Here is a 9,118-nt window from a genome sequence, read left to right as displayed (position 1 = left end):
TCCCCGTCTTTCCTGACTGCCTGCAATACCAGCCATTGCAAATTTATGTGTTGGTAATAACGGAATATCACACCAAGCAAACAGAAAAGTGAAATTTCTCTCCATGGGGCTTTTCGGTTTTTCCTCTGACTCACCTAGGTAGTGATGGATTGCCCAAAGCTATAGAGAGCTGGTCTAGGGCATTCCAAGCCTTTTTGCATGTGGGCAGGGACACAGCCAAACAACAGTGTCATTATTGCTATACTATTATTGATTTGTTTGTTTGTTAATTTTGTACACAGCCGTTCATCCGAAGATCGCGACATAAAAAAACAAAAGGAGAACACAGGTCATGTGCATACCTCATTCCTCACATATTTATTTCTTTTGCAAAAAGTGCAGCTCTTTAAAGCTGCAAACTAAAACAGAACCCAGTTCTAGGGAGAGGTGGTTCTTTTTACTTTTGCATGGAGTGCAAATGGCAATGTCGCCTTTTAATCCCTCCTCCAAGCCACTTGTTTCACACACACACACACAGCAATTTATTTATTGTTGCAGCAATTTATTATTGTTGTTGTTATTGTTATTGTTATTGTTATACCCCACCCATCTGGGGTGGCTTACAGCATATATAAAACATAAGAAAACCTCAAACATTAAAAACTTCCCTAAACAGGGCTGCCTTCAGATGTCTTCTAAAAGTCAGAGAGTTGTTTATTTCCTTGACATCTGACAGGAGGGGCGTTCCACAGGGAGGGAGCCACTACCAAGAAGGCCCTCTGCCTAGTTCCCTGTAACCTCACTTCTCACAGGGTTCTGTAAAAATTTATGGAATTCAGCACATCCTTAGCACTCATTTCCATGCTACTTTGTTCTTAAAAAAAAAATCTGCAAGCAACCTGTTAACCTAGGAAAATGCAGGTGTAATATGCATAGCTGCCAAGTCTCCCGTTTTTCGCGGGAAACCCCCAGATTTTAATCCGTTTCCCACTGGTCTCCCAAATTGAAAAAAATCCCGGAAATCCTACCTGCCAGGGAGGCTTCATTTTGGGTGCTGGCGCCACCCGATTTCTGGTGCCCAGACATGGGTAGTGCGGCACCGGAAGTTGCTTCTACGCATGTCTGGAAATGCATAGAAGCTCATTCCGGTGCCGCTTCGCCCATGCCTGAGCACCAAAAATCAGGTAGAGCGGCCCCGGACGTTGCTTCTACACAACTTCCAGACATGCGTAGAAGCAACTTCCGGTGCCGCTCTGCCCGATTTTCAGTGCCCAGGCATGGGCGGAGCGGCACCGGAAGTCACTTCTACGCATGTCCGGAAGTTGCGTAGAAGCGACTTCCGGTGCCGCACAGCTGCTGATCCTGCATTTTTCAACGGGAGACTTGGCAGGTATGAATATGGTGACAGTTGGGGCGGTGGCCAGGCCTGTGCCTTTCCTACCATTTTCATGGGGGAATCATGGGAAAACAGAATCAATGGGTCAGTGCATCTGGCTGTTAACCAGAAGGTTAGTGGTTTAAGTCTAACTAGGGACAGCTGTGGGCAGGATTCCTGCGTTGTAGGGGGTTGGACTAGATGACCCCCAGGTCCCTTCCAACTCTACAATTCTGTGACTCCATACGCAGGAAGGGTGGAAGAGCAGTGACATTTTCCAGTGATGTCTGTTTTTGGTGCTACAACACAATGGGAATGAAATTCAGAGCAGCATGCTGGTATATCGGTATATCAAAAAGCCACTGTTTCATAACACAACTGGTACTTCAGTATAGAAGAAACATTAGAAAATAGATCAGAAGTGCTAGCAATGTAATCAAGAAAACTAATGCAATATTGCCTGTGTCTGAATGCACCCCTGGTGAGCATTGTGCTCCAAAGATTGGGGGGGGGGAAGCCCCACGCCATTGTTTGAAAAATGCAGATCAATCATTTATGGTTATTTCCATTCATGAATCACTTCCTAGGAAGCAACTTGATGCAATTTCATGATGCAGTAATAACATACCTTAAACAATTGCATGGATAGAAACAATTACAACTGTTGCGTATAAACCATTTCAAATTCAATACCTGCTAGGATAGAAAACCACCACTGGAAAGCTTGTTGGAAGAGGAAAGATGCTATGTTAGGATGTGCAAATTTTATGCAAATCTATACCCAGTTTTGTCCTCTCCCTTCTTTGGGTGGTGCGTAATTGGACATTCCACAGACAAGCACTCAAACCCTAAACCACCAAGGGCTTTTGAAGATCAACACCAGGACTTTGATCTGGGACCAGAAACTGACCCGGACCCAGTGTGGTTGTCTAAGCGCTAGCGAAATGTTCTTTTACTTAGTCAGCTATGCCGGATTATAGAATCATAGAATTATTGAATTGGAAGGGACCCAAGGGTCCTCTAGTCCAACCCCCTGCAATGCACGAATCACAGTTAAAGAATCCCTGACAGATGACCATCCAACCTCTGCTTAAAAACCTTCAATGAAGAAGAACCCGCCGTCTTCCAAGGGGGTCCTTTCCACTGTCAAACAGCTATTGCCGCCAGAAAGTTCATCTCAACATCAGGCCCGTCCTAGCCATAGAGGCTAGTGGCGCGGAGAACCACAACGCCGGGTGCCGGAAGGGCGCCAAGTGAGCGCAGGGTTCCGGCGATCTGGCCAGGACTGCGCTCCTTCTCCAAGGACTCCGCGCTGCGCCTCCTTCTTGTTTCCCCAGCGCTGGGTTCCACTCAGTCGAGCTTCGTCACCAGCGCGCGCACAGCGCCCAAGCAGCTCTTGCTGGTCCCGCGGTGCACGCGCTGGTGGCGAAGCTTGACTGAGCGGAACCCAGCGCTGGGGAAATGAGAAGGAGGCGCAGCGCAGAGTCCTCGGAGGTGGCCTCCCGCTGCTGCCACGGTCCACTTGGCACTCCCGGGCCCTTGGAGAGGCTCTGGAGGGGGGTGCTGGAGGGACCTAGCGCCAGGGCGCTGGATGGGCTTAAGACGACCCTGTTCAACATTGAGTCACAATCTCCTTTCTTGTACCTTGAATCGATTGATATGGATCCTCCCCTCTGGAGCAGCATAAAACAAGCTTGCTCCATCTTCCATGTGACAGCCCTTTAGATTTTTGAAGATGGCTCTCATATTACCTCTCAGTCTTCTTTTCTCTAGGCTAAGCACACCTAAGACCTTCATCCATTCCTCACTCAGACTAGCTGTAGTTTCTGAACCATCTACAAGGGGGGGAGCGGTCCTGCTCCATTGCAGTACAGTCGTCTAATCAGGCCCCTCCTTCTATCAACTGGCAGTAACCGTTGCACTGGCTGCATCAGAGGGAGAGGAGCAGAGAAGGGCTGCTCCATCAGCTCATCAGAATGACTAGCAACTCATGCAGGTCCCCTCTAGCAATCCATAAATTAGGCAGACTATCCACAAGCTCCAATGGGATCCTGGCCTTAGGGGCATTCTGTACCTGGGAAAAGCTGTCCTGCATGCATTTTATCCATCCTGTTTTCCTCCCCCCGGGAACAGAGCTAGGGGCTGGTTGAACGGCATGTGCTTGACAGGTTTATACACTCCGCGTGGGGCATCCTTGTCCCATTTCACTGGCTGGCTGGCATGGGAAGTGACAGGCCTTCGAGTAAAGAGAGTCTACTGCGTCTGCTGCCATTACTCTGCCCTGTCACTTCCTTCCCAGGAAGGAGAAGTGAAGGGTGATGTGCAGCAGGAAGCAAAAGAGAGCATCATAGGACCATCGGAAGCTGCCTTATACAGTCAGGGCATTGATCCATCTAGCTCAGGGTTGCCTACACTGACTGGCAGCAGCTTCCCAAGGTTTCAGGCAAGGAGCCTCTCCCAACTTTGCCTAAAGGTGCCTGGAACCTTTACCCAGCTGCCTCGACTGTTCCTCATAAGAGCAAAAATGCACCATGCATCTGATAATAAAGGTTGGAAATGTAAAGAAAAAGAAGGTACCTTTTACCACGTGTGGTGGACTTGCCCCAGGATAAAAGACTTCTGGGGAAAAAATTGTAATGAATTGAAAAAGGTGTTCAAGAATACCTTTATTTAAAAAAACCAGAGGCCTTTTTGCTTGGAATGGTAGGAGATGAGATCCCAAAGAAAGATTATATATTCTTTTCGTATGCCACTACAGCAGCTAGATTATTAATAGCGAAATTTTGGAAATTGCAAGAGATGCCCCCAATAAATGATTGGCAGATGAAGATGTTGGACTATATGGAACTCGCCAAGATGACTGGAAGGATCCTCCTCTGCACACATTCCAGCTTCTTAATATCCCTCTTAAATGTCCAGGTGTGGTCTGACCAAGGCAGAATAGTGTAGCACTATGACTTCCCTTGATCTGGACACTCTACTTCTATTGTCGCAACCTAGTGGTTTGTGTTTTTTTTTCCCCCACTGCTGCATCACACTGTTGACTCATGTTCAGCTTGTGGTCCACTAAGACCCCCTAGATCCTTTTTACACGTGCTACTCACAAGCCACATGTCCCCGGCTTATATTTGTGCAGCTGGTTCTTCCTACCTAAGTGTAGAACCTAACATTTGTCCCTATTGAAATTCATTCTGTTGGTTCGGGACCAGTTCTCCAATCAGTTACGGTCCTTTTGAATCCTGATTCTGTCTTCTGCAGCATTCGCTACCCCTTCCAGTTTGGTGTCATCCCCAGGTCTGATCAATTTGTCCAAGTCATTTATAAAGATGTTCAACAACAACAGGCTCAGGACAGAACCCTGCGGCATCCCCCTTGCCACTTTTTCCCCAGGAAGAAGAAGAAGAAGAAGAGAAGAGTTTGGATTTGATATCCCGCTTTATCACTACCCGAAGGAGTCTCAAAGCGGCTAACAATCTCCTTTCCCTTCCTCCACCACAACAAACACTCTGTGAGGTGAGTGGGGCTGAGAGACTTCAGAGAAGTGTGACTAGCCCAAGGTCACCCAGCAGCTGCATGTGGAGGAGCGGAGACGCGAACCCGATTCACCAGATTATGAGTCTACCACTCTTAACCACTACACCAGGCTGGCTCTCTCCTCAGGATAATGAGGAACAATTAGTGAGCACTCTTTGGGTTCGTTCAGTCAACCAGCTACAAATCCACCTAACAGTTACCTCATCCAGCCCACGTTTTGCCAGTGTCTCTGCAAGAATATCATGCAAGAATATCAAAAGCCCTACTGAAATCAAGATAGGAACACAGGAAGTTACATACATACGTACATAATTTTATTTGCGTGCCACTTTTCCACAGTTCAAAGAAATGCTCAGTGTGGCTTCCAACGTAGAAAAAAATGCATGCCTACAACATAACAAATGCAGTCATAAACAATAAATGAAATATTTTAAAAATATACAACCAAGCTGAACAATTTCCACAAGTAGATCTATGATAAAAGATACAAAAAACCTGCAGCCTAAACCCCTTCAACAAAAAACGTCAAACAACATCCCAGCCCCAAGTTGCCTTGTACAGTGTCAGATGATCGATCCAGCTAGCTCAGTGTTGGTCCAACGAGCTCATCTGGGCCTCCCACCTGTCAATTTGTTAGTCTGCTTATTTAATATATTTATATGCAGACCATCTTGGCTGTGAGTCCTGGAAGACCCGCTCCCTGCCTTGCAGGCCTTTTCCTCCTGGCCTGGCCATGACTGACCATTATTAAAACGCACCACAACACATTTAGAACCAACAATTAGCAAAAATGTGCAAAACAAAGTACAAATACCTGCTGGAAATGTAAAGAAAAAGAAGCCGAGGCTGCTGAACAGACTTTTATTGGGGTATTTAAGGGATTTTGTCATGAGGAGAGGAGGGCTACTGATATTCATTTTTGTATCTTTATTTTAGATCTTACGATTTGTGTGGAAATTGTCCAATTTGCTTGTGTACTCCATGATGCTTTATTTATTGTTGTGACTAATTTTGTTATAGAAATATTGTTATAGAATTAAAAAGGGAACCACAGCAGTTGTCTAACCCAACCCCCTGCCATACAGGAATCTTTTGCCCAACGTGGGGTTTGAACCCACGACCCTGAGATTAAGAGTCTCATGCTCTACTGACTGAGCTACCCCAGCAGCCATTTTTTATTACTCTTTTTTTTTTCATTTTGTAAGACTCCTTGAGCATGATATTACCGTAACTATGGAAAGGTGGCATACAACTAAAATGATATGTGTATGTATGCATGTATATCCTGCCTTTTCTCCCAAGCTGGGTGGCTTTCAACATTGAAAGGCATCCATCATAAAATGCAATATAACTAAAAAAACAAACTAGTTAAAAACAATTACTAAAATACATCACAACACATTTAGAACCAGCAATTAGCAAAAATGTACAAAACAAGTACAAATATCTCCTGGAAATGTAAAGAAAAAGGAGGTACCTTTTATCATATGTGGTGGTCATGTAAAGTAATAAAGGCTTTCTGGGAAATGATATATAATGAATCGAAAAAAATGTTTAAAATAACCTTTGTTTAAAAAAAAAACCAGAAGCCTTTTTATTAGGAATTATAGGTACCAGTATTCCAAAGGAGCAGAAAATACTATTTATGTATGCGACAACAGCAGCACAGATGTTATTAGCCCAGAGATGGAAAAGGGAATCCCGACCAGAGAGGAATGGCAAACTAAGTGGTTAGACTATGTTGAAATGGCAAATGTGACCAGGAAACTCAGAGACCAAGACGACAAGAAATTCAAGAAATAATGGGGAAAGCTTATAATTTATTTAGGAGACCACAGTAAGCAGATGAAAACATTAGCAGGATTTTAATTTCACTTGCGATGTAACAAATACTATGGACAATATGTATGGATACAAAACATAGATTATGAAATAGTATGCAGTTGGAAAAGTTGACAGTAGGACCCATGGAAGGGATGAGAGAAAGTCTCAAGATTCAGAGAAATCTCATTTTATGGATATGTATTTGGTATTGTAACTAATTTACATTTGTAAAATCAAATAAAAATGATTTAAAAATAAATAAAATAGAACCAGCAATTAAAATCCAGTTTGCCCAGACAGCAGCCCAGTCATCAACATCGCCTGCATTTTAGTTTCTAAATACCTGTCTGAACAGGAAAGTCTTAGCCTGCCAGTGGAAGGATTTCAAGGACGGAGCCTGCCTGGCCTCTCTTGGGAGGGAATTTCATTATCTGGAAGCAGCCACAGAGAAGGCTTCTTCTCTCATGCCATGATGTTGATGGGACGGAGAGGAGGTGTTCTCCCAAGGATCTTGGGACAAGGATCTTGGACAGTTTTATATCAGAAAATGTGGTCTTTCAGGCCACCTGACTCTGGTGTCCCAATTAACTGAACATTGGAACTTTTGTACCTCCAGGTGTGGCACACCTGGAGTTAAAGTAGTGGGTTGAAACCTCCTTTGGGTGAAGAGCAAAGCATTTGAACTGTTTGCTTTCAATCTATTATTTGGAAATAATCTTCCTTGCAAAGGCAGCTCTTCTTTCTCCTCCCGAACAGTGTGCAAATTGTTCCTGATTACTCCAACATCTGTTGTTATTCTTAAGCACCCACCAAACAACAATGCTCCAGTTTAAACTGGAAACCTCTTTCCCACTTAGGTACCAACCACACACTGTTGCTTCTTTTTCCAGCCAATTTAGTGAAAAGGGTTGGAGCAGAGTGTTAAAACTTAGGGATGCGTATAAATTGGGTTGGTACCAGATAAAAACAAGCACGGCTGGTTCTTGTTCGCGCCCTGACTCCAAAGCACTGTGCTACTCTTATTGACACTCATTTGGCTTCAGAAAAAGGCAGCCCAAATGAGCAAAGGGGTGGAGCGGTTCCCGTTTGAAGAACGGTTGCTGCATTTAGGGCTTTTTTTGCCAAACCTTTGGCAAATTAAACAATCTATGGCCTTTTATACTACAGTGGTACCTCGGTTTGCAAACACAATTGGTTCCGGAAGTCTGTACTTAACCTGAAGCGTACTTAACCTGAAGCGAACTTTCCCATTGAAAGTAATGGAAAGTGGATTAATCTGTTCCAGATGGGTCCGCGGAGTACTCAACCTGAAGCGTACTTAACCCGAGGTATGAGTGTAATTGGTTCTGGAAGTCCATACTTAACCTAAAGCGTACTTAACCTGAAGTGAACTTTCCCATTGAAAGTAATGGAAAGTGGATTAATCCATTCCAGACAGGAGTACTTAAACTGAAAATACTCAAACCGAGGCATACTTAAACTGAGGTATGTCTGTATTGGGGGATGTTGCTTTTGTTTGTTACTATGATTCTTTTGTGCGTGTGTTTTTATATTGTAAATCGCCCTTTGAGCCTCAGACGAAGGGCAGTATAGAAATTTAATAAATCAAATAACAAGCAGGAGCTCAGTCACTGAGCCACGGCCCTGCACTGCACTGAACCAAACCATCGCTCAGCATTGCCTTGAGTGCCAGGACAGCATCATCATGTGCTTACGGCTGTCCGGACACCTGTTTAAAGGAATAAAAAAATTTGGCCGCCTCACTCTCAGTCTAATTAGCGGTGCATTAATCCGGTCATAATGGGTGGCTCATCGCCAAGCTGTACATGCCATAAACAGGCGCTCAGTGCTTGGGAAACAAGGCGCTCGTCCTGTAATTGCATCAACCGTGTTCATTCGATGCCTCATTTTATTATTAAAGCAAAGTGGCAACACATGTAAAGCTAAATGAGGTGCCATCCAGAAACCCGGAATCAGCCGCAGCGGCTGCCGTCAACAGCTGCTCAGAGGACAGTTAACCTTCAGGAGAGACCAGCTTCCCTCCACAGGCTCCGCCAGGCAAGCAGTTATCCCCTGCCCGCCTCATCCCAAAATGATTCCCCCAGCAGAGTAAGAATAATAAGGCAATGGGAAGTGCTGCTTTACTGACGGCTTCTGGGTATTTACAGTGCCGAGGCAAGCATGGTGGATCTAAAACTCCCATCTTGAGTAGCTTTAAAACTCCTCGGCTTTTATCATTAGGTACAAATCCAACAGCTCTGCAATGAAATGTTGCAGTGTAGCTTCCCAAGTAAGAGGAGTGCTTGAATGGGAGTATTCCCTGACTGGGTCTCAGACAGCCGTTCTCTCCAAGCACAGCCAGGGCCGTCTTATGCATATCAGGCGCATATGGTGCGAAGATCCCTC

The 9,118-nt window shown here is 44.8% G+C and overlaps 1 non-coding gene across 1 annotated transcript; it reads right to left on the bottom strand.

Moving 5' to 3' along the window:
• Positions 1-5,981: 5,981 nt before the first annotated feature.
• TRNAK-CUU (transfer RNA lysine (anticodon CUU)) lies at positions 5,982-6,054 on the bottom strand. The gene has a single exon. It is a non-coding gene; the product is annotated as a tRNA-Lys (tRNA).
• Between the last annotated feature and the right edge of the window lie 3,064 nt (positions 6,055-9,118).

The sequence above is a fragment of the Zootoca vivipara genome, chromosome 17 (genome assembly GCF_963506605.1).
Source record: "Zootoca vivipara chromosome 17, rZooViv1.1, whole genome shotgun sequence".
Classification (NCBI taxonomy): domain Eukaryota; kingdom Metazoa; phylum Chordata; class Lepidosauria; order Squamata; family Lacertidae; genus Zootoca; species Zootoca vivipara.
The sequence above is the reverse complement of the archived record's forward strand: the minus strand, read 5'-3'. Positions and strand labels throughout refer to the sequence as shown.